General features: G+C 32.5%; 1 pseudogene; it reads right to left on the bottom strand.

Moving 5' to 3' along the window:
• Window positions 1-11,400: 11,400 nt before the first annotated feature.
• Window positions 11,401-27,959, bottom strand: part of LOC136988920 (hexosaminidase D pseudogene) — a 43,875-nt pseudogene continuing 27,316 nt past the window's right edge.

Raw genomic sequence — 27,959 nt, 5'->3', positions numbered from 1 at the left:
CATTTAAAATATCAAATAATTAACGTTAAATTTCCATGTAAAAAAACAAAAATTTTATGTAAAATCCTGTATAATAATAATGAAATTATTCACAAAATTTCTTATTTTATTTATTTTCAAAGTTTATTATGAATTATTGAATTATTTTAAACACCTGAAACAGGTGTCCTAAATAAATGGATTAACAGGTACAGTATTGTCAAGAAAACATCTGCTAATTTTGCATTTAATTTTCAGAATAATAAAAACATGCATTTATTTTTTAATGATTTAATAAATGTGCAATTTTCAATAAAATAAAACTAATTGCCATAAAGAAAATGAATTCATTCTCTAATGATGATTATTTTATTTGATAGTAAATATGTTAATTTATTATATTATACTTCATTATCATCATTTGATTAATTGTTTAAAAATATTAAAATACTGTACTTCAAACTCATTTTACTTTCCCAAAATCTATTTTTAATAATAAAAATATTTCATTTTATTTCTAATTTATTAGAAAAAAACATTTTCCATTTTTATAAAAATCGAACTGTGTATTGTTATATATATTATAATAAAATAATATTTAATTGCATTTCCGGCTGTTATATATAACAGAGATTTTGACTGAAAGCATGGCGATCAGTCAAAAAAATCGCCTCCAAGATTTTTACATTTTTGGGTTCAGGGGACCTTGAAACGTCGAGAAATGCAAAAAAGTGTTCCCTGCATGTGTGGCTGTGTGTGAGGAGAGCACGATTTTGTTCATCCACTTTGAAGCTTTATAGCTCCCGTGCCTTTTGTCGAAAATTTCTGAAATTTTTTGGAAGGGAAGTATATTACGAGGATTGATGCTATTAAATTTTAGTGGTTAAAGGTCGAGGGTGTTGAGAGATCATGCGTCGTATCACTAGTGAAGAAGGACTTAATGGTTTTATTCGTTATAATCATTTATAACTATATAAAACTCATCTCTACCCTCATAATTAAACTTTTTGCCATTAATAATATAAAAAGTTTTCTTAAAAAATCTCATAACAAATGTAACTAAACGCAATTTTAAATGTTTTTGCCGGGAAAGTTATGCAACTCGTTGCTGGATTTTGTATTTTATATTTACTTAGAAAGCAATTAATTTAAAAATTCTTAAATATAAACCTGGAGTTTTTTGTTGTTATATATTTATTTGATTACCAGTAATACTGACAAATGTGAATACGAAGTAAAGTATTATTGAAGAGAAAAGTATGGTTAGATGGCCATAGTAGTAAAGACATCAGCCTACCTCTGAAGCTGATGTCTCTACTACTAACTGAGTTGGATCCTTAGAAATTTCCATGGATGGGCCAGATGTATCAAAGCTTCAGTGCCATGGGCGTCTGCCGAGGTAAACAAACGGGGCACTTGCCACTCTCTGGGATCGAGTAAAAAAATTCCCCAAATTATAATTGTCAGAGCGATTGACATATGTCACCTTATACCCTCGACCATGAGACGCTTTGATGCAATACTGTATTTTATAATGTATACCCCCAAAAAATTAAATGAAAATTTATTGATGTAATTATTTGTTTTCAAGCTTTTCCCTCCTGAAAAATTTTCTGCGGACGCCCATGCTCGATGCCCTCACTATTTGGCTGTCCCAAGTAGGCTTGGCCAAACTTGTTAAGAGCGCGTTAATAAAGTTCTATTAAGATCTATAAAGCAGACAGTCTGAAAAAAATTCAAGTAAAAGTGATTACTGTAATTTCATTCAAAATAGCCTCGAAAAAAAATTCATAAAGACACTTACATCACCGCGTGCGCTAACTCGCGCTTTCACAATTTCTAAATTCTCATTCATAAAACCACGTAATCGACCCGGAAACGAAACTATCTGAGCCATGGAAGACGCCATGTTGCTTTCCACCGTAAACTACTGCTACAAGCGACCGTTTTTGCCGTTCGACGCAGGGCCGGATTTACATAAGGGCATTTGGGGCCTGTGCCCAGGGCCCCCACAAAACTAAAAAAAAATTATATTTAAACATAATTTTTTTCTATTACCGCGACAGCTTAGTGTGGCCTAATCATGAGGGCAACAGGCAGAGAAAACCAAACCCGGGAAAAAACCTAAGAAACATCGGAAAATTTCGGGAAAAAATTTCACGTAGGTATTTTTCAGTTAAATTAAAATAATTAGTTTTACACAAAAAAATATATGTATGTTTACAATAACCTTATTTTTAAATGAAATTTACAACTTCCTAGTTCAAATCTAATTGAAACTACAGTATTTTGTGTAAATTTTCTAAATCATCAAATTTGCCTACTCTTAAAGGGGGACCCCCACCAAATTTGTGCCCAGGGCCCCTGGATTGGTAAATCCGGCCCTGGTTCGACGGCGTGCACTCCCACCGAAATTTAGGAGCGCGTTCCGCAGGAATTTTTAAATGGATGTCGCTGGTGCAGAGTTACGCGGAGGAATAAAAGAACGCACCCCATGTTCATTTTTAATCATACAGTACGGTTATTTTATGTGCGGAACAAATTAGATGTTTTAACATGTATTTCTATGGGAAAATGCGTTTCGTATAACGGACGTTTCACTTAACGGACGTGCACCTGGAACGGATTAAGTATGTTATATGAGGCACCACTGTACTAAAATCTTATATGAATTCCTTTATATAGCAGTGTAAACTCAAAATTCGTATAGGCCTATACATTTTTCGCATAACACACAAGGCATTTCTAATTCAATTATCATTTACACCGAAATATTACAAGACATTTTTCATTAACATGCTACCATTAAAGAAAATGGAAAGTCTATAAAGCTATTCGAAAAGAGTCGAAAAGCAAAATGCCTGGTTAATTAATTCTTTAGTCGCTTCGCTTCTCAAACAGTTTTAGGATATTTTAAACTTTCCTATAGTTTATAAAAGTTTTCGTTATGTTAATATAACTTATACAGTAGAGAGTCGTTAATCGGAACGATTTTCAGTCGGACTGTGTCGTGCTGAATCGAACGTTTTTGATACTAGATTTACTTCTAAAGTATAATTTTCATGTTTTTATATTCTTCAATATATTTATTTTGTTTGTACAAAATGAAGAAATAATTTTTAACGATACGATAGCCTCGATTATTATTATAAAAATTTTCGTTAGGCTTAAAATCGACGAAAATTCAACACGAAGCGACACGCAACGGAGGAAAATTTGAACATCGGACAGGTTAATGTATTTTTTCGTACATAATCGGTAATCGGAACAAATCTCTAATCTGAACAACCCCAGTCCCCAATTGATTCCGATTAACGACTCTCTACTGTATATTGATTCTTCTATCCCCTACTTCTTTTAGACCGTGTTTCGGCCGATTCTACTAACCGCACATTTTACACTTGTATTCTGAATAGGCAACCTCTCTCTCTCCCACGTTAATTAGGTGTGGATTATATAGTGAGATGGTAAAGGGTCTTCGCCCCTAAGTGGCTGGGCTGATTTGCCGGCGTCATAATTTACTTTGTGTCTTTGAAAGCGCCAAGTCATTATTTCGTTCCTGGAAGCGCATGTCTGCGCGGACGAATTTTAAATCGCACTGTATTATCAGAGTGTCTACTTAATCTTAGAACCATAAGATTTGTGTCGATTTTTGTTTATTTCTTTATAGGCAGATAATGGTTTTGAGTAAAGCCCCTTATGGAAAACGTATTTAGAGAAACTTTCCCTATCCATACCCCGAAACAAGTGCAGAAAATCGTGTCTAACTTTTCCTTTACAGAATAGAGAAAAGGACTTTCCTGCACCGATAGCAATCAAGTAGAGATTTACGTCATCACCACTGCATAATAAAGAGTTTCGAAAGAATATAGTATTTGAAGTAAAAGAGCAATCGGGGTTTTATGCAATCGTCTATAGACGAGATTTTCATCCATTGACACGCAGACATGCCAACTAAATGCTACAATAGCGTTTTCCTCCATCTCGGCTGTGACGTCATTACAATAATATCCGATTGCTTAAATAAAAACAAAACTAAATTACTAATATTTTTGGATCAAATTTAAGTACAAAAAAATTAAATTTCAAACTTTCTAAATCTGTACAGTACATACATTCGAGACCGCATAAGTCGTCACCCGGATAACTCGACACCCTCGGTTAAGTAGTCACTTTTCTGTGGTCCCGGCCGACTTACATAGGCATTAATGTTAAAAAAAACTCCGGTTTACTCGATTCCGTTTAACTCGTTACCACTGGTTAAGTCGACATACTTTTGCTGTCCCACACTCCGATAAGTCGTCACCCCCTCCTGAAAAAATGAATTCACTCCGCACGTGTGGTGCGAACTCAATTTTTTCAGGAGGGGAGTCGATTTATTTATTAATATATAATTAATATAAATTAAAATGCTTTAACATTTTATGTATTTTTATGTATAAAATAATAACAGATAAACAAAAAGAAAATATACAATCTACACAGTGGCGTAGCCTGAGTGTCAGCCGCCCGGGGCGGAAGAAAATTTCGCCTCCCCCTTATTTAGGTATCTCAATTTAAAAAACGACAATATACACTAATTCTAAAGAACTTTTCAGCAAAAACAATCACCATTATTGTGTATTGTACAGGTTCAGATTTTTACAAGATATTATTATCATTTATTGTAAAATTTTTCCGCCCCCAAAAAGTGCCGCCCGGGGCGGGCCGCTCCTGCCGCCCCCACTACGCTACGCCACTGAATCTACATCAACGTCACACCAGAATTCAATTTTGCATTTTCTCACGCTAGAGGCATTAAGAATCCTTAGACGTTACTTGCCAACGATTGACAATTGCGAAGATGATGTTTTCAAGGCGTTCGTGATCATTGAAAAAGAAAGTCGAGACAATTAAATGCTCAAAACAAACAACACTAAACGAATTTTTCAGTTTTTCATCTACAGAGTAATTGTAAATGAAGGACACAATGTATTGTATACCACTGTATAACGCACTACTGTATTTTCTTGATTGTAGTTTTGTGGTTTTTTTTTCTAACTTCGCTTTAGTCGTCACATCGGATAACTCGACACATTTCAACTTCCCATTGGGATGTCGACTTATGCGGACTCGACTGTATATTTTTGATAGTGTAGACTATCTATTGTCTGTTTTGTATACAGTATTAAGAAATTAAGGGAAACCATCTAGAGAAGTGGTTCTCGAAAGGAATACTGCCTAGACCACTGGTGGTCTGCATGCATGCATCAAGTGGTTCGCAACTGATCTAGTCCTTTTCCCAAAATGCAATTCTATGCTGTTTCCAGAAAAATATTTTCATGCATTGCTTATCTCTCACACTAAATTACTGGATATACAAAATATAGTAAAACCTCAAATTTCAGATTAAGGCAGTGGTTTCCAACCTTTTTGTACCTGCGCCCCCCTTAAAAAAATTGTTGCGCCCCCTTAATTTTTCTAACAATCTAATTTCATAAATACTCAACTGATATTATAATTTATTTAATGGGCTACAAAATAATATACAATATTATGTAAAAATATACATAAAAAATAATTATTTATTATAAGAAATAATAATTTTAAATGTACTGAAAATAATGTACTATTATAACAGTTATGAAATTTACCTCAATATTAATTTAGAAGTTACCAAAGCAAAGTGTTTCATTCTATATATCAACGTGGTTATCGCAAGCACTACTAACGAACTAATTCTGTTCATAGACAACAGAAAAAAAAACAGATGCTTCTGTTTACTGAAGTTTGGCGCGAGTAAGCACGAGAATACCCGGGATGTTCCGAGTGCTTGTCTTTTGTTTCCTCGCCCCGCCAGCACTCGGCTCCAAACGCGAAAGCGAGATGTTTTCGTTCCAGCAAGAGTATGGATGGATGTTTTAGCATTTGTACCCGAAAAATTCGCGGCGAGGATTGTGGATTACGTATACCTATTTTGCTGATTCATTTTTTTGACACCTATTCGACATTTTTTGGTTTGTATTCGAAAATGATATTTTGGAAACAGCTGCATGCCTCCCTTGCAACAGTCTCGCGGCCCCCTAGGGGGGGGGGCGCCCCACAGGTTGGAAACCACTGGATTAAGGCATGTTGTATTTCAATTCTTCGTAAAATGGACATATTCGATTTTACGATGATTTTAACCTAAGTTGAAAATAAGCAATGGAGTTAGATAAACGATTACAACACAGGATTTCCAGTTTAAACAATCAATCCTATACTTTTTTCTGTTTGATCTTTATTTACTTTATTTATTTATTTATTTATTTATTTGTAACACAATAACAATTGCCTACATTTTGTGGTGTTACAATTTCGTGGTAACTTATTTTCTGTCTCTATATTTATACCGCATTTATATGTGTATTTATTTCTAACACATTTTTAATATTTTGCAACTAACTCTGACAATACTTAAATTCCAACCGCGAAAGAAATTGTGCTATCAACTATTTGAAATCGCATGTATCGTTTAACTGTGACGATTCGCACACATACGTCATGGCTAGGTTTCTCATTTTCCGGTCTTTTGCTTGTCCCGGGTTTCCGGGATAAAAGTGAACTGTTTCCGGGATAGAATTAATTATTTTTAAGATATACAAAATACCTTGAAATCAAATGATATAATTATTTTTAATTTTTGAAAGTAATTTAATACGTTTGCAACCTCAAAATCATATTAATAATGCTGTGTAAGATATATATTAAAAATTACCTTTGAATTACGTACAAATTTTCACAAATAGAAAAAATTTATTAAAGTTTACTGGAAACTGCATACAACAACAACAAAAATGCTTTAAATTGGATTGAAAATTTAAATAATAAAATGAACTTGGATCAAACTTCTAAGTTAGAAGGTAATTTTCATATTTTAAATAAAACATAATACAAAATATTATTGTAAATTTTTATAATAAGATTTTAAAAAGCAAAGATGGTCAATAATCCAATCACTCAATCTGATTTTTATTTTAGTAATGAAAAGTCCTGCTACCAAAAATGTTCTTTCTGATTCAATTGATGCGAGTGGAATCGTGTTTAATGCATTTAAGAGAAGACAGATGTTATGTGTTTTTTCACCTGTAGCCTAGAAGATTTCTTGTTCATTTTCAAGATTGTAGTACTTCTTTTGCTTTCTAGTACAGTAGAGCATCGATTATCCGACTCAATTGGGGACTGAGGTTGGTCGGATAACTGAAAAAACGGATAACCGAAAAGTATGAAAAAATACAATATTAATACAGTGTATTAGTATATTAGTATATCCCATGTAATAAGCATATTAGTATATCGCTTTTAACCTACTTCGCGTGGAATTTGCATCGATGTTAAGCCTAACAAACTTTTTTAAAAATAATAATCATCATTAAATTATTTCTTTATTTTGCAAAGAATAAATACAGAAATAAAGAAAAAATAGAAAATTAAGCCTGGTTTAAATCCTGGCCTCCCTGTCATGGTCAAGCCAGTGTTTCCAGCTAAAACACGCAAAAATTTAACAAAAATAATATTAAAGTAGCCAAGACATAACCAAATATTGTAGCACCACATCACTAGCGGACATTTGAATTTGCCGATTAGAACGCGGTCGGTTAATCGATGTGACGGTTGATCGGGGGTCGGATAATCGATGCTCTACTGTACTCTTGTTTTGTCTTCCTCGGTTGCGGCTGCTTTAATAGCGGCATCGAGCTTATATCCTGATAATTTGGCAGTTCGTTTTGCTTTAATAATCAGGTTTATGAAGAAAAACTTCATACATACTTCGTACTTGTTTGTATTCTTGCCCAATTTGCACAACCTGGCGTTACGCAGTTATTGAAGCTATTGGGCATGGTTAAAAATGAAGACAGCGTAAGCAAAATTATTCCAGATATTACAAGTTAGAGAAGTAAAGAATTTTCAGAGGCCTGTCACAAATAGGTTACATATTGATTATTGACAATCTGTGACATGGCATAATAAGCAAAAATTTAAAAAACTAATAAGCAGGCTTAAAATTAACAAATACAAATGAATATTCTGACAGTTTATGAGTTAATTATACTTTCTATTTGCAAAATTTCCTCAACCTTAAGGACCTTAACACAAAATAAGAAAAAAAATGAACTTTTAAGAAATTTACGGGATTTCCCGGGTTAAAAAAACAACTGGGATCCCGTTTGAGAAACCCTAGTCATGGCGCACTCGGACAAATCGGACTTCGATTCGAGGATCCATTTTGAAAAAATCCTTATTGACAATTAATAACGATTACACATAATAACGATTACAATAATAACGATTACACTTTCAGTCTTGTAAGTAATGACCATCAAAATCCATCCCGTGAACAAAGAGTGACTGGGAATTTTCTTTGAAGAGTCATTCTCATATGGGTATTGTTATCGAACTGTATATTGACAATATAGTTCTTCGGACGCGAAATACATGGTAGTCAGTTGGCGCCAAGTCTCGACTGTAAGTTGGATGAGACAGAACCTCGCAGTCTAGACTTTATCAATTTTTGGAGTGTATATGTGAGGTTAGCCGACTGGATGTCTTTGTCAGGATCGTCGCGCGGCTATGATTATCGTGTAAGAGTGGAAAAACTCTCAGAGACAGGCTTTCCATCTTTTAACCCGTTTCTATTACAAAAAAGTTTCTTACAACGTTTTGCAAAGTTTCAACAGATTCGGGCGAAAGTCTCGGGAGAAAAAGTGAACCTCGGCGAGTACGGATGAAACCAGGGCGAAATTTATTGCCAGGTTGACGGAAAACCTCCCGATGATCTCTCCGTAAAGCACCAATTTATAGGGCAAATGAACTACGACCCAAGAACGTTACGTCCTTGATCCACGCGGTTTGATAAGTTTTTCAGGGTCTCAGATTGAACATTCCGATAGGTCGATGCCGATCGCCTCCGTTCTCTAATTGGTCTCCTGTCGTTACGAAATGTAACGAGATCGGAACCCAGATCACGGGATGAGTCAACACCGACTGACAATTCGATCCCTATCGAAGATGCTAGATCTTAGGACTCACATGATTCTTTTGTCTTAATTTGAGAAGTACGTCTTTCTCAGAATTTTCTACAAACGTGTCCTTTTATGGACACAAAATTTTCTATTTTCCTCTTTCTTTTTTTAGTCGGATTTTACAATATTTAATTATAATAATGTTTTTTCTTTTACACAAGAAAACAAAATTTAATTTTTCTGTGTGATCCAAGCCACTTCGTGAGCCTTACATATGGAAACACCCAAATCTTATTCTGTGGAGATCAATCGTGGATTATCGTCTATCAGTTGCAGGAGAACGTCATCAATGGCGGAATCGCTGCCTGAATAGGGTTCATCTTGAAGTGAGAAATCTCCATCCTTGAATTTCTTGAACCAATTATAGCAATTAGTATATTCAACTATTAATTACTGTTAAATAGCAGCGATGTTGTCTCAAGACTGTTGTAATTGCGCTGAAATTTGAAAAAATTGTAGACCTATAAATTCCCATTGTCGTCCGTCTGTTTTCATTAATCTCGATAACGGAGTTATATAGATGAAATCCGAGACCAGATATGGAAACCTTAGGGGCAAGAGGCCCGATTAACTATGTATAACTTCTGGTGCAAACCGGAAGTCACGTTATTTCAATTCAAAACTTTTCTCCTGAAAGCAGTTAAAGAGCAGCAGGTGACCGGCATGACTCTATTGTTAAAAGAATGATGTACAAGGACAAATCACTACTAATAATATGAGGTGGAGAGCATATGTTTCAGATGAAATATATTAAAAATTGCAGCCCGGCGTTGTGACGATGCCACAATAAAAAATTCCTCGTTTTCTTTAATAAACAATCATAGTTGGCCAACGTTTTCTTTGCAACTCCCACTGGCTATTGCAAGGGAGATATTTTAAAGCCACGTCCTCCTCATAATCATTTGATACGGTTTAAGTTTTGGTTTCTTCTTAATGGACATGGCAAAACTCAAACATGTCTCAAGGACAAAGATTAATCTATTTTACGACTGGAGGCGTTCTGCTTTCTCTACGAACAACAATGTTCAAGAATTGGAAGTTGACATTATCTTCTTGTTCAAAGTCCTATTAAAAAGATGTTCAATGTTGTGTATATAAAAATAAATATGTTTAATAACAATGTTAATCATTACTGATTAAGATATATATTGTTCATGTATCCGAAAATCTCTTACTATACATTGATAAGTATTAGGTAATAATTCTACATTCTTTTTTATTAACCAGTGAAAATCCATATTAAAAGTTTGGTTAATTTTTTTTTACCCTGGGCAATACTATATATCTGTTAGTGATAAACATGAAAACATACTTTATATGAAGATAGAAAAAAATACAAAAATTTACTTTAAAACTGCTGTACCTTAATATAGAAAAAATAATACAGTACAAAATTATGAAGAGTCAAATTTTTAATAAAATAGAAATTCCACAAATTTTTATGTATAATTAATGTCATATCAAGTTATCTTTTCTATAAATGTTTTCTTGGATAAAAAATCATTTAAAAATTGTTATATACTTTTTGAAAAATGAACAAAATCAAATATATTTCATCATATATTCTTTGACCGTTTGAAAATTCTCCACATTCTAGTAATTCACAAGCAGAATTCATAAAAAACCTAAAAGGAAACCTATCAGATTATTATGCCAATGAAGAACGTGATTAAATTAACTAAAAATTACTTTATACTGTATTTATATTCTAAAATATAAATTTAGTCTTGTTTTAAGCAAGGGATTTTGTACTGCATAAAATAAATTTGTGCTCCATCCTAAGTAGTCTCAGATAATAGTCTAGACAGTATTAAATATTTGTACAGGTTAGACACCTGTACAAATTATCAGAAGAATGCTAAAGTGTACTCAAAACATTTTACTTTCTATTACACAGAGAATTTCACAATAAAAATGATCAGCTTGTGCATTAACCTAACTACTTGCCATTCACAAAAACATGAATTGGTGTGTATGAATCCTGTATAAAACAAGACCCAACTAGATAATTGAATTTATAGAAGGACTTATTAATTATATTAAGAGTTTTATGGGTCTTTGATATTCAATTATATTTTATAAAATATTGATTTACTTGCTAAATAATAATAATGCCTCTAAGTGCATTCAAAATATTTCTAAAAGAATAAGTGTAACTTAAAAGCATATTTATGCATATCTTAGTATGTATTATGGAATATACATTAATGATATTGACTGCATACTATTGCATGCAATCAAAGCATAATTATAAAATTTTCTTTAAGTTGTAACAGAAATTATTGAATTAAAATGATATACATAATGTAAATCATTTTAATTCAATAATTGTGTATATTTAATACTTAAAATTTTAATATTAAAAGTAAAATAAATCAAATATTTTTAGACACTTTTATTAGATTTAGAATCAAGACTTAGGGGAAAACATCAGAGGGATTTCTAGAATGATCCAGTGCTAAATTACACTGATATGAAATAAAATACAAATAATTTTTTTTGTTTTTAAATTTGAAATGAACAATGAACATTGCATATTACTGTAGACAAAACATCAATATTTTGGACAGCACTTTCCATACCTGTAAGGTATATAATAATAAGATCCTTAATTAGATCAACAAATATCTCTCAGCCTCTATTGGTTATGATTCCCCTCTCATTTTTTAAAGGCTGTTTTATTATTATTTAAATCTATAGTTTCTTAAGACTGTTAAATACCTTTTTTTTATCTTTTTTTTTGTTTGTTTTGATCACAGTGCATAGTCTCTTACAATAAATATGACTTTTGAATTTTACATCTTTAGTAAATACAATATGCAAAAAAATGTATTATCTCCTGCTCACAGCAGTCTACAAAATGTTTTAACTGAAAAATAGTATTTTAGATTAACATTCAAGATTATAATAAACTTTTTTTTTTTTAAATTTTCCCCAATTATAAAAATGTTCTTGCATCTTTATGCAAAATATTTTTTAAAAATTTATTTTTTAACTACTTTTTAATTCATTTTTCAATGGTTAACATTGTCAGTATCCCAAAGAAGAATTTGTTTCCCAATTTTTACTTTGTTTTTGAATATATTTAATAATTCAGTAAAACCATTTATGCAGAAACTGGTTTAACAGGAAAACTAGAAAAAAGTGACTAGAAGAAATATTTCTAAATAATATAAACTGCAAAATACATTGTTAGAAAAACTTAGTCTACATATACAATAATTACAGTTGCACATTAATTGTGCTACTACTGTTACTGACAAATATTTGTCAACAACAGTTCATACTTGTCAGTTGGTTATTTTCTTCCTTATAGCATTTACTCTATATTAGTTAATGCTATATGACAAGCAAAGTTAAATCATGTACAGTACATTGATTTAGCACCGGCTTTTAATTTTTTTTTTTTTTTTTTACATAAATCCAACGGGATGTTATAAAATCATACTTTGTTTTCGTCGTTAGATTCTAACAAACCAACGGAGTATTTTTTCAACTCTTCTAATGGTGGAAGCGGTCTGACGGGCCACGTTTTCTGTTTCTTTAAATCCATTCCTTCTTTCCAAACCTTTTCCATTTTAGTTATGTATGGATAAATATTTTGTTCTATCCATTCGGCCACGGTATATTCGTCGAAAACTTCACGTAACGCATCGCGTGCTGTTCTTACCAGTGAAGTTAGAGGATAATATATGGAAGAATAGTCTGTGAGACCCTCGTCGACTCTCATTGGACTGCTGATGTTGTGTCGTACGTTGTATTCTGTTAGCCATGCCTTGTGAATGGTGACGTCGTAAAGATAGTCGGTGACTCTCTTGATAGCTTCGCTGTGATGCTGAGTGAGTCTGAAGACTGCAGAACCTGGAAAGAAGCAGCTGGCTGCTTTTTGCCAGAGATAAGGATCACTGTCTAAATCGAGATGACTTCTGGAGTGAATGGTACATTGAAGAATTTGTTGAAATTTTGGTATCAACTGATGACTGAAATATCCATGGCTGACTGTAAGAAGATTTAGAATCAGAGAGGGCATACTTGCTGGTAAGAGTTCACACAATGTGGCAAGATGATCGTATCTTTGCCATCCAGTGATGGCAATTCCACGGAAGGAAGTGAATTTGCGTTGTTGTTCTTCCATAACTTCTAACCAAGCTTCATTGTTTTCTAAATGCATTTTAACATTTGGGATTGTGAGTGTTTCACCGAAAGCTCCCTTAAAAGCACTAGCTGCCCAGACAAATGGAAACACTTCACTATACATCAGCCAAACATTATAGGGAATGAAGCGATAAACATCTTTAACGTAAGTCCATACCATGGGTTCGACAAGATTTCCTAATTGAAACTCTTTCAGTTTTTCCGATGTCATCTGTCGAAGCATATCGTCCCATATAATGGGTATGATATTATGTTTTTCCTTGACGTATCTTGCAACTCGCTCAACATGGGAAAGAAAAAGATTATCGCGATCTTGACGCATACACTTCGGACAGTATCCAAGATGGTATACTTCATCACAACCTATATGAAGCCATTTAGAATTGGAATGAAGTGACATCACTTGATCAATAATTGTTTGGACTAAAGTAAAAGAACTATTTTTGGATGGACACAGAGCTTGAGGAAAATCGTCTACTTCCCTCAAATGTTGAAAATTCTTTATTTTTAAAACAAATTCCAAATGCCCAAATGTCTGTACTAATGGAATAACTTCAAAATTATAGGTACTTGCATAACTTAAAAGAGTTTTAATGTCATCTTTGGTATAATGATTTCCAGCTGCCGCAGGGGCTAACTGTCCCCAAAATGGAAACATATCTTCGTATTCCAATAATATTCCATTAGCTCCTGCATCTTTCAGCATGGGGAAAATTTGTTTAAAATAGCTTATTTTCGGTGGTGCACCCTTCAAGTCAATATGAACTAATCTTAATGAAGGAATATAATAAGTTGGATGATTAAGGCCTTGTTGTTGCCATGTTCTACTTTGCGGTCTGTAGAGATTACTCTGTTGCCTTCCCAGTTGACCGTCATATGTCTGATAGTGGCTTTTCTGTTGCACGACATTATTATGTTGCGCAACGTTATTCTGTTGAAGATTATTCTGATTCCGTACGTAAGAGTCTTGGGAATCGCGGTGGTAAACGGGTCGATAACGAGGTTCTCTTTTGACTTCGGCGTCCTCTTCTCGACGGGGCATGCCAAAATGCCCCTCTCTAATCTCTGCACTGCCACGACGAAAAGCTCCACCGTCCTGTTTGTTACTCGGATGAGCCAACGCAGACAAATTTCTTCTAGGAATCAGTGTATGGTGAGTTTTGGTCCCGGGACCACTCAGACCCAATGGGAAATCACGATTGTCAAACTCTCCCCGAACAACATTTTCACCAACAGAACCATATTGAAGGCAGACGATGACCAAAGACGTTCCCAGAACGGCAGCCAAGAGGAACGTTTTACGTCTCCACAAAGAAAGTACGAGATGTTGGAGGCAGTGACGAGCTACTTGTGTCATCATGATGCAATCTATAAAAGAAAAAAGTTGTTTTTATTTCAATTCTATTAAATATGAAAATAAATAATAGTAAAAATCACAGCTATATAAAATAAATTCTGCATGATGTTATGTATAAGTCAATACTATTGACAACAAGCGAAAAACTAAAAAAATCAAACTATATTTTGAAAAATATTCCTCATCACTTCCAGAAAACTAATTTCTTGAGATTAATTTTAATTAAAATGTAATATAAGACAGTACATCACATAGTTTTTTCATTAGTAATTCAGTCCTGTAAAATTGATTTAATCCACATATAGGTATTTTTGTTTTGTTTTCATTTGTCATGTCTTATGAAAAAATCATTTTATCCGAAAATTCATCCTAACCACTATCCATTTATGCATTTATAGAGATCTTTGGCATCCATAAATTCGGGATCTCAACGTAACAAAACATTCTAGCTATTAATGCGAATGTTTTAAACTAGAATTTTATCTCGTTAAGTAGAAAAAAATGAAAAAGGTAAAAAGTTATTGCGACAGAATTGTATAAATAAAACTGTTTTAAATTATTAAAATATCCACACGCAGTCCATTTATTTAATTACAACATTCAAAATTAATTTTCTTCTCTAAGTACTTGGTTGTTGCGCCATATATCGCTTGTTCCACCATTTTTCTAGTAAATGAAGGGGGAAAAATAGTAGAACTTTGCAATTGAATATAAATAAAAACTATCAAAATTACATATAATTTTCAGATTTTAAATCATTCTAAGAAGTTAAGTGTAGAGTTTAATATTTGAGATACCTTCTTGCAAAAATAATCCATAAAAATAAAAATAATCCAATTTAATAGTTTTTTTTAAGGAGAAATGAAACATTTGCCAAAAACAAAAAAAATCCGTCAAACAAAACTACAGAAATGCATTCTTAATAAATTACCAGTTACAATGGCAAAAACATTAGCGTGGAGAAATTACCCCTCTCCCTCCATTCTTCGTTAAAACTCGTATTTAAAATGGAAATAAAATACAGGGCGACTTGGTGGCATTGCGTTTAATCCAGTGGTGCAGTAAGTGTAGAGAAACGGTTAAAGTTCACCAAACATCTCGCGAAATTTTTATGCAAACAATTGGCATTTATCCAGACAACTGTGTAAAATTCGCTTACGGAATAAACTCCTCTAGAATTAACTGCAATTCTTTAAACAGAGACGAAATCTTCCGTGAAATTTTTATATCTGATAAGTAGATTTATGAACGAAATAACTTATTTCTGTTAGAATATTTGCAATTGTAATCACTTATTAAATAAAACAAATATTAAAAGCATATTTAACGACAAAAAACGAACAGATTTGTTAATTTCCGGCAAGAAAATTATCGCGTTTATCTCATCGCAGCATAACGATAGCAAAATACGTTATTTTTAGAATAGTGTTTGACGTGTACACAAATAATTATTTTCTGCGGGATAGTAAAAAAATGATCAGGTTCCCACGGAAGCCAACGACAGAAACAGGAGTTGTGCATTAGAGAGCGGAGCCAAAGACCTCCGTCAATGCATCCTTTACTAAAGTGATTTAGATGTCTTCTCTTAGATTAGGAAAGTTTCCGAACGGAATTGCAACCGTGGAAATCCTTCAAATCGAAATCGCGTTTCCAAAACGTTGACTGATTGCTTGGGTAAAATCCGATCGATAAACTTATATGTATTTTTATCCGGCTACCTTCGAACAATAATAAATAATCGATAGCTCGTAACCGGCTCTAAATCGTCGGACAGTTAAGCGTAATCGATTATAATTCACCGCGTTAGCGAGATAGATTGATACCTTACCCTATCTTCTATAGTTAAAACATGGCATTTCCGACGCTCGGTAACCTTGTAAGAAATGCGGGGTTTTATCCGTGGGCGTCACGTATATTCAGGAAATAACGTGACGCCTCCGTGATCACGAATCTCGTCCCACCCAAACCTATACGGATAGGTGAGTGGCAGTTGACCCCCTTCGGGACATTCACTTGCCATTTCGACGCGGAAACACCCGACCAAACAAAAACAATTTTACTTTACCTGTTGGTCCCAAATGATCACGGTTCTTCCTTTAAGCGATCCAACCAATTCTATCCATTCCTGCTTCTCCGCATTTTTTTCTGAAACAGAATACACAAGAAACGTAAATCGATTATGGGCAAGTTAGGAGCCAAACTGTTAAAGAAACGCAAAATATGCGGTCGACCGAGTCCTCCGGACAAACCAGTATTGGTCTTCTCGCGGTGACAACTGGAAATAAATATTCGACACCCATCTAATCTATTATTCGCAATTTCTCGACGTCTTTAAATTATAATTTTGCACGACATCCCATCAATTGCGATCACTTGTGCATATAGCATTATACTTGGTCGACACGTTCGCTTTTGATGCAGAACTTGTAGGTTCTGCATCCGAGATTCGAGAGTTCATAAAGTATTTTAGAATTTTATACTAAATAAATCACATTGGCATTTTCAAAAACCATAAAAACGAAACTATAGAAAACTTAGAAGGAGAGGTCAAGCACTTCTGTTAAGTTTCCTTGCTATATTGCATTTGCTTCCATAGATTCTTTTTTACAACGATAACACAACCATCAGAAGGGGAGGGAAATATATTATTTTTATCATATCGTTTCCCAAAAGAAATTGATGACAGAAAATTATTTTTTAATGGAAGAGATTATATAAAAAGAGTGTCTGGAAATTGATATTCTACAAAGAAATAGAATAATAAAGAAATTCTCGATTTGGAGACTTCAATATCATTTTTTATTTTTCTTGGTTTTGATGGAGGAGTGTTTCCTTTTTCTTCCGTTTGATTGCAGGAGCAGGCTTTCGGAACAGATTTTTATCAAATAACGAAGGATTTAAACTAAATCAAGGAAAATCCTTTAAGACTTTAAAGTTATAAGACACGTTCTTAAAACTTCGGATGAAAAGAGTTAAAAGAATACAGATAAATCCTTAAAAGACGATATAAACTCGAAATTTAAATAATGGAGGAGCATTTTGAATAGCACCTCCACTACTATTAGAAAATTTGCAATTTATCATTAGCAATCGAAAACAAAGAACGGTAACAGTTGGCTTCGTTCCGTCATTTCCGAAAATTGTTTTACAAGTTTTATGATTTCTTTTTAAACCTTTTCTTTTATGCTCACTTAATTCGCGATGATACGAAATTTTTTAAGGTCGACACGCGAACTTTTTTTTACGTGATTCGTCTCTTAAAATCGAGAACCGTCTGCACCAAATGCAATTTTCCTACCTCAATATTGCAATGGCAATGATAATGGACCGACTGGAAGCGCATTTAGAATGCATTAGACGAATCAACCTCCAGCTAATGCAATAATGGCTCGTGGAAGTAAAGTATGGCCGAACTAAAGTTGGGATTTAAGCACTGGCCAATTCGATTTTTGGTAATTCAAACGATTAAAAACGACGGAATTAGCACTTTTGGTAAAGAATCAATGTCTCCTTCGGAAAAAAAGCCATTTAAAAAATTGTTTCTGAAAGAACGGACATAAAAGTTGGGATAGACAATTTTAGCATCGTAAAGTAAACAAATGAGACAGATCTTTCTATTTTCTAAGAAAATTGAATCATAAATCTAAGGAAATTTACATTATTTATAATATATTTCGGCAAGAGTTTAATGAAAATTTCATAAATAAGCGAAAGTAATCTTTACTTTAATTAAATAAAGCAATTCCAATGATTTAAATATCCGGGAAAGACTGTCGTTTTAAGGTATTTTATTACCTTTTCTGGCCCGAAAGTGTTCAGTTTTTGTTCCCGCATCGATTAATCGCCATTCAAATTTAAAGTGTTTCCTAGTTTAACGTGCTTACTCTAGTGAAGAGTACTTCGAACGATTCCGCGAATCATCAATCTGCCAATGCACTGGAACGCTATTTATGGAATAGATGAATGGCCGCTCTCGTACCGTTACCGGTTCTGGAGACTTATTAATAAGAAAAACGACTGTTTCGTCATGTAGACGGCATTATCAAAGAGGTTAGAGTGAAGTATTTCGTCGTGACCTCACGTTCGTGCCGAGTGTAGACGTGATTCTTTACCGTTTTTCAAAGTCGATTGCTTAACTCCTAACCGAGGAAGGAAAAGTTGAAGTTGTTCGATTATAATAACTTTTTTGCACAAGTTCGTCCGTGCTTGCTAGGGATTCGGATGTAAACCTGGTCTAACGAGACAAACTGTATCGTATTTTACAATTTGAAAATGGTTTTGTCCTTAATGCCGCCTCGAAATGCGGATGGAATAAGAATAGTCCCACTCTCTCACTTCGTAGGAAACGAAGTTATAGAATTTGATTTTCTTGTTTAAATCCGACAATGCACTTGTAAAAAATTTCATTTGGGATGGAACCGGTTACTACATTTCCGCCTCTGCATTAATCCGGATGTACTGTATTTTCTGTGTCGACCGGGCAGTTCTCGCCGTTTGCCAAAAATCTCTACTCGTGGAGAAGGGAACAACTGGTGACAAAAGAAATCAGTGCGAGAGAAAAGACCTGAACATGACGTTGATAGACGATTGTTGGACCATCTCCCTCTGTATCGATCGTGGACTTATCCGTGTCCTAGTGACCGGAACGCCTGCGCGATTCAAACTTCCTTAAACTGTCCGATTTACGTGACGTTCGTTAGTCGTTTCTCCGACCTTTTAATTTCCGTACATGGAGAACAAATGGAACGTATCCAATAACGCCTGCGCCGATCGAAACTTTAATGATCAATTTAGGATAGAATAATTGTAGAATTATATTTCCTTACAGTTTTTATTAGTTAATTTAGTTCTCTAGCAACAAATTAACCGGTAAATTTGTACGATATCGAAGAAAGTATTATCCTCCCACACTAATATGCGATCGAACGGGAATTAAAAAAACTACCCAAGGCCTCGAGTAATTCAACTCGATTAAAACTCCTACAATGTCTCGAAGCCGAAAAGACATAAATTTCACTGCGAAAAATGATTATAAACAAGCAACCCATATGGACGAGTATAGAATTACAAGAATGACCCAAATTAAAACTGCCGCAGAAAGTTTTCTCCTTTTTTTGAACGGCGAAGATATATATAAAGAAGCAAAAAATCCAATATATATCGATTCGATCCAACTATTAAAATCAAAAAGTAAGTTGACTTTGGAAAAGTCGAAGCAGTAGTTGATGAATGTCGTCATGCTAGGTGAGTGAGCATCTAAAGCAGCTCCACCTTTCTAAATGGGTCAAATGTCCGGACGTCTGAATCGATAATCATAGCGCACAAATGCCAAATAAGCTCGTAAAAATGTTTAAAAATTCATTCATTTAACAAGAGATAAGATGCAAAATAATCGAGATACTCTCGAACGTGGCATTAGCTGAATATATTTTAATTTTATTTATTTTTATACCAGTTATTTCCTCCAAAAGTTATCGAATTTTATTATTATTTTCTAAAATACTCAACAATTTTTCGAAATCTTAAAAACTCTACATTGGCATTAACGTAAGCGTTTACATTAGTGTCAATGTAACTAACCATTACCATTATCGCCACTGACTGTAAGCACAAAGCCAAAAGTTTGTCGTGATGCAATGTGAATTCGTTAAGCTTTCTTCGTAAATCTGAACTGTTTCTCTTTATTAGCAAAGCCAAAACAGGAGCTTTGTTAATGCTCAACGCTCGTAAATTTGAACAATTGTCTCGGGATATAGTTTTAATGAAGAGAAACAATTCAAATTTAACGAAGAAAGCTAAACGAATTCATATTGAATCATTAAGAACTTTGGGCTTTGCGCTTATACCCAGTGGCGGTAACAGTAATGATTACTTACATTGACACTAATGTAAATGCTTACATTATTTTATTACATTATTATTATATTACTTATTCTTTCTTAATAATACTCCCTTATTTTAAGAGAATTTTTAAACGGTGACAGTTATAACTGCGCTAAAAAAAAACACAACTTGTCTTCTCAAAGTCAAATTTAGTGTCAAATTTTTAAATCTTTTTCTGGTCATTTTTTATTGGTTCGATATATATGAGTCACAGTTATAGAAATGCTGTTAAATTCTAATTTTAAACAAATAAAATATGTTATAGAGATAACAGAGTTCAATTACTTCACGTCCTATTAAACTAATATATAATGTGGAGATTATAAATAACTATACTAATTGAAAATACACATTTTCAAGGCGAATAATTGCACTTTGAGAGAGGTAAAGAAACATTTGTAATGGATCTGAAGAATTGTTTCATTGTTAATAAAAACGGAATCACGTTAATTGCTTAAGATTATTATTTGGCACATGGCCATAGATTGTAGTTCCAGTCAGGTGATTCCGATAATGAATAGGAGGGGTTTTTTTTAATTTTTTATTTATCAATGTTCACATCGCGTGTTATTTACATTGTTTTTATTAACTTTAATCTTAACAACGGGTCTGTTATTATTATTATTATTGAGACGAGATGAGTAGCGTGAGAAATCATTCTGAGTGTACAAAAACCTTATCTTTATGTAGGAAATATACCGATAAACAGTATAATATAATACATATATATGTTCTTACATTTTTTTTCTAGTTTTCATGCTTAGAGTCTTAGTTTAATTACATTTTTTAAAGTTTTTTTCCGCCTTTTCCGATCATTCAAATTTGATCCAATTCTATTGTTCCGACTACAATAGAAAATAATAGGTAGAAACGAAATTGCATTATGATTCCTGACGTCCCACAATAAAATTATACACAAAATACACTTAGACGAATTGCAACCATCCGAAAACGAGAAAAATCGACTTTTCCTTCCAGCTAAACATTAAACTTTTATTTTTATTAAGACTTTTTCTGGTCGACGGGATCATAAACGCTTTTTCGAATACATATACTAGAGCAATACAGAGTTTATTACATTGTGAAATTAAAAAAATCTATCTTAGTTACTTTACACCGAAGGATACAACTAAAAGTATCAATGGAAACTTTATATAGGCCTGTAAGTGGTTAAAAAATTATTAACTCATTCGAGAAACTGCTTTTTTATAAACTGGTTTCAACTTAATAATTTTATATCTCAAATACAGGAAGTTTTTACTAGAAACCGCCTTAAAATTCTTCGATTTCTATGTACGCATCACTTAGTAACAATCTATAGACCTAATTACTTTTATATTATGTGTACATATTGATGAATGAACCATTAAAGCGTAGATAAGTGTAATTATATTTTAAATAAGACCAATACAATTCAGTAATAGCAACAATAATAGCTGATTGACTATTCATTTTTATTCGTGGATAATGTAAATATTTTAGATATATATTGCATTGTTTTCAACGTTAATTATAACGTTATTTTACGTGAAAAATATGCATTATTATCATAAATTTCATAAACACTTCTTAATATACTGCACATAATTCAAAAATATTATACAAGTCTGGATATGATATGAATTATATTTTTGAATATACTGTAATTACACCAATTTCATCTACAGATTAGATAGTCACTTGATTTTTTTTCTATTGAAGTAGATTTATAATATGAATTTACTTTTTATCTACAAGGTAACGGCTATGTTTTTCATTTCGTCTTAACATCAACTAATTAGTGATGCTGTTTTTTGAAAAACTAATAGATTAAAAATAGAGATGCATTAATTTCTTTGTACTTTCAGAAAACATTAGTCCATTTGATATAAAAGAATTTTTAAAAATAACAGTCATTAAGTAATTTTAATTTTTCAAAATTGTAATTAGTGATTTCTATGGCAGCAGTGTCTGCTTGTTTATTTTTATTCTTAAATAACAGGGAAGAAGGGGGAAAGCTGAAACAGCTTCGTTTTTCTTTCAGACATCTAATGGAAAATTTAACTATAACAGATAACTGTCACTTAAAAAACGTATTATTTATTCTACAAATATTGACGGGTAAAAATGCAAACCGACTTTGTACAGTACTTTTAAAGTGTAAACAGATTAAAATTGGTCAAGTTAAATAACTCCTACTTAAAATAATAGAAGAAAAACAGGACAAAACTACTAAAATAAATAATATAAACTAGAATTTTCAAATTCTGGCCATTTTAAGTGAATATATATAAACATAGCGGTTCGCTTTAGTATTTTAGTGTAGAGTAGGAAGAGAAGAGCAATGGAATCTGCTAAATTACTACAGGAACAAATAACTGCACCTGAATCCTGTCGTGTCTGTTTAATGTTCCGTATCGAGATGGGTTCCTCCGAAACCACAGTTGTCTTCCCACAAACACCAGATTGTGATCGCACAGAGAACGCGAAACAACTTGATTTATTTTTATAGGTTTAAAATTTGCTTCCAATTTTATATAAAAACTTTTAGAAGCAAGTTCCAGTTTCTCCAATGACTCATAAAGCGCCGTTTAGAAGATTCGATTGAAAACGCCTACCCAGGAGAAAAATACTTTTAAAATATATGAAATAATAATGTCAACTTTAAAAATTACATTACATTAATATCAAAAGCACACTCGTGTAGTTTTATGAGTCGGAACAGGGCAAAAAACAAGAAATACTCTACTTTCGACTACGCTTCAGGCATTTTTGTCAATTTTCCAAAATTTTGTCTACTTTAATTACGTAGAAAATATGCTGATTAATGGCCGATCTGGTTTGGGTCGTATACAAAAATTCGTACGTTCTTGGAGACTCATCTAGATACAATCCGTATACATTTTGAGAATTATTAATCTATTCACTAGATTCTCCGAGCATTTATCATTTAACAACACTTTTTCACATTAAAAGAATATATTTTTTTTCGAACTATCATTAGTTGAAACTGAATTCAACATAAAGAAATCCCGAGAAGAACCATTAATCAAGAAGAAACACTTAATACTTTCTGCAGATATTAAAATTTTCCTTTTTAATATTTGAGAACGATAGTTGTTAAAGATAACATACATCACTTTCGCAGTTATTTCTCATGGCGATGTGTTTAATGTTAGAGTAAACATGTTCCACTTTAATAAATATTCTGACTGAAATATTCTTCTTTTGCAATCGACTACAATGCAAACTTTATCTCAAAAATCCATTCATTCTTTAGATTCTCATCCTCATTTTATCATCATCTGCAGTAATCTCCTTAATCTCTTTTTCGACTTAATATTGAATTTCCCCAAAGATTTTCAAGTAATCTCTCTTCCATTCCGAATAAATACGCTTTCTATATATATAAATATATATATTTATATATTTTTTAAATTAAAAAATGTAATAATTCGAAAAAGATACGGCCGACATTCGCAGCATTTTAAAAAATCGTTCAATTTCGATTTTGACACGATATCTTTCTTGAAAATGGAAAAATCTTTGAATGAATTCTGAAAACTTTAAAACGTGAATGGAAAAAAACAAAAAAAAAATTTATTTATATCTTTTTTAAATTACAATAACATAGATATTGCATGGTTTGCATCATCGAGTAACAACTTTAATGTTCTAATGATAACGACAACAAGAACGACGATAACGACAAGTCAAACAGAAAATATTCTTATTAACAGCAATAAAAAGAAAGTAAAAAATAAATAAATAAGTAATGAAGAGTCGCAATACTGCGAAAATAATAAAATAAAAGAAAATAGAATTATAAAACAATAACAACTGTAATCAAAACAGGAACAGTAGAAAGAGGGGGAAAAAAACAAAGTCGGTTATCGAAGATAGCTTAGACCTTTATAAGATTTTCTCGGAGTATCGATTATCATTTTCCAATAGTACAAGAAACAGCATTGACGGGAATCTAAGTGGCTCCAAACAACGAGATAACACAAAAAAAGGTGCTACTGCTCTTCCATGTTGCCATGGTAATAGCAGAGCATCCACTAAGAAGAACGATCGATAGAAACGTTTGACTTGTAAAAAAAAAACCAAACTTTTATATATATATATACGGATATATATTTATCTCATTCTATATATACAGACTTAAAGAAAGTGGGATAAACCTACAATCATCTAGAAAGAATAGATTTCTTCTTAGCGTAGGCTACGGATATATATATAGTATATGTAGAATTTTTCAATAATAATAAAAATACATACATATAATTCTTTGAATCATTAAAAAGTTTATCTGTAAGTTTAAACGGTCGATCGAAATATCCAAAAAAATTGGCTTTTAATAAACTAATTCTGGATGGATTTTGGCACGACTCTTCGGAGGATTATATTAAGATAACCGCTCTAATTATACAAATGCGTTAACGATTTTTATTTATTGGAGAAACAAACGCAGCATAAATGCTATTAGTACGAAGATTTAAAAGAAATAAAAGTCAAACGACTACACACGGTCGACCGATTTTCGTTTGCCAAAATGCAATTTGCTACCGGTTCCAATATAAATTAATAGCTTGTCGCCTTAATCCTAAGGGCGAAACTGCATTGCAGACCGACTTTTCTTATTGGAAACTATTCGTAATTCTCGTTATCGACAAAGGTTTGGTCCATACGAACATAATCCGAAATTTACGACTGGACAACGGTTTATGATCGTTTATCTAATACCATTTTATTTCGTTTTAATATCCGAATTTACAAACTATTCGCTTGTCGTAAAGATATTGCTCGGATGTTGTTTGTTAATAGATAAATATTCCTCGTCTGTGACTAAGATTTTCATGAATATGAAATGAACTTTGTAAATTCATCGGTCAAACAATCTTTAAAACAAGAAGAAAAGCGTTATTTCTCCGTTGTTTTACTGAAATACTGAATATTTTTAATATTACAAAATATAAAATTTTTATTCAATAATTTTTCAAATCCAAAAATTAAATTCAGTATTGCTTAAGTAGCCTACCTGACAAATTTTCAATTTTAACGAAAACTAGAGTAGTCTTTTTAGTAAAATGTTCGACTTAATCCTGAAAAAAATCGCTTAATCACTAACATTATTTTTAGGATTTATCAGATAACTCAGAATGAAATGCACGACTGCTTTCAAGACCGAAGAGAGGAAAAAATATAATTAAAACGTGAGAAATGAATACGAACGTTCAGGAAATGAAAAAAAGAAAGTAAAAAAAAATTGCGACTGGGATATTCTCTCACCTCTTGTACTATTTAGTTTTTCCCCCCTTCTTTTTTCTATCCAGTCTTACGCAAGACTTTGTGGCTATCAACAGCACCAAAGGGTTATTAGCTTCCAGTAATAGATGGATCAATAAGATTTTTTTCTTTTATCCGAATGGTAGAAGTCTTCAATCTTTTTCTCGTCAAGAATTACTCTAAACTTTACGAAAATATCGAAAAAAATCGATTTTTATTGATCAGCAAATAGGAAATATTTCATATTTGATCCTCTTCCATTCTACGTTAACGTCACAGCAAAGCAGATGACCGTGCAGTAAATGAACGTATAAATTTACCACTATCATATTCATTAGTCATTAATATAGGATTCAATTTAACTTGTGCAAACAATTAATTCTAATTCGAAATTCGGTGGCGCCATCTCTATACGAGAAAAGGCATTAACATTCCAACAATACGGAAAAAACATAATAATAATAAAAAGCCATCACCCGTTAAGGAAGATTAAAATTTACCTTTAATAGTTAAACAATATAAGTAATAACAATTTTAAAACGGAGATAACGTCTTAAATAATTCATTTATTACTCGGAGTTATCAAATTTCCTAACTCATTCTTAATAAACGTTTTGAAAATCAATAGTGGTTGTCGTTCTAGTTACATACCTTCAACATCCATTACAAAATCCTTGGAGATTTCTAAACAGACGGGATTGATTCGACTAATCAGATTAACGAAAGTGCAAACAGCTTTTCTCTAACTCACAACATCTGTAGTCTTATCCGAACATCTCTAAACCCAAACGGAAATAGACAAAAAAGAAGAGAAAAATAAATCAAATCTGGATCTAACCTAACAGTCCACTTCCTCAAATTACTCTTTCATTTATAGCAGAAAACGATAGATATTTTCTCGAAAAAAAATAACTGAAAAACTTCAGTCACTTAGGGAAATAATTTTTTATTGAACAAATTACATATACCGCATTTGGCGGAGAGTTCGAACGTAAATCCTTTGACATGTACTGAACAGAGAACAATAGAAAAAGACGAATTGTGAACAGGTTAGAGAAAATCACCGGAAGTGAGATTGTTATTTCCTTTACTTTAACTTGATTCCTAGAAGAACTTCCTCTCTAAGGAAAAAAGAAATGTGTTTGTATTTCGTTAAAGTTTAAACATTCGCATTCTTGCTTTTGTCACCGAGAATGATAAATAACTTAAAAATGTTTGTTCAATTCATACCAGATAAGTACTTTTGCGCTTACATATTTTAAATCTATCTTATAAAAAAGAAAAAAATGTCTAATATTTTCATAATTTTATACATATTTTCTTTCCTTGTTAAAGTTGCAAAGTATCACCTAAATCGGCTGCGTAACCCCTTACTTTTGTAAATAAAATAAGAAAAAACGAAATAAATATAGTAAAAATATCTGAATGTGATAAACGCACTTATATACAAGTATATATTGACACTATATCTAAAAGTTTACTCATTATCCACAGCGCTAGTGACTACATTCAAAGTGATATAGGGTTGCACGTTCTAATTCGGACCCTCTAATATCTGTTCTAGTTACACTACTGAACAAAATCTAAACCATAGATAAATAATATTAAATAAATACAATTCTGAACTGAATTTAAAACCTTAAACTTACCTTTCTCCCTCTTGCAAGGAGATAATACAGTCTAAGCTCCAATAACAACCACCTCTAAAGAGCAGCCATTTTTTTTCAGGAACCTTTTCTTTTGAAAACACAAAAATGCATACAAAATAACCTCCAAGCAACGGCTATTTCGTACATTCCCGTCGGTGGCCGTTGTTCGGAGGTTTGATTGTAATCTTCGCTTTTATAAATAGAATAAACTAAAACAGAATTAACTGCAACGAGCTAAACTAAGTATAACTTAGAAATCAGTAAATCTGATTTAATCAATTTACAAATTTCTGGTTATTAAACACATTTCAAAGGTCAATTTAAAATTGAATTAATAAATTATTTAAAATTTAACGCTTGCCTTATATAACGAGAGTGTCAATACAGAAGAAAAAATGATGAATTTTTTTCTGATAATTAAATTTGAAGCATTGCTCTTATCTAAATAGATCGTTTACAAGCTAAATACTCGGTAACCAACGTATAAAGTTCAAAGTATAGCAACGAACAAAACAATTTTCACTTTTGCATTATATTCGATCGAAACAATCTCATTATAAGATGTTGCTTATGTACGAAGCAGATTTGATTATCTTGTGGCAGAGAATGATAACCGAGTGTTGTCTG

This window comes from Centruroides vittatus, unplaced genomic scaffold, assembly GCF_030686945.1.
Source record: "Centruroides vittatus isolate TY-2023 unplaced genomic scaffold, ASM3068694v2 scaffold_386, whole genome shotgun sequence".
Classification (NCBI taxonomy): Eukaryota; Metazoa; Arthropoda; class Arachnida; order Scorpiones; family Buthidae; genus Centruroides; species Centruroides vittatus.
The sequence above is the reverse complement of the archived record's forward strand: the minus strand, read 5'-3'. Positions and strand labels throughout refer to the sequence as shown.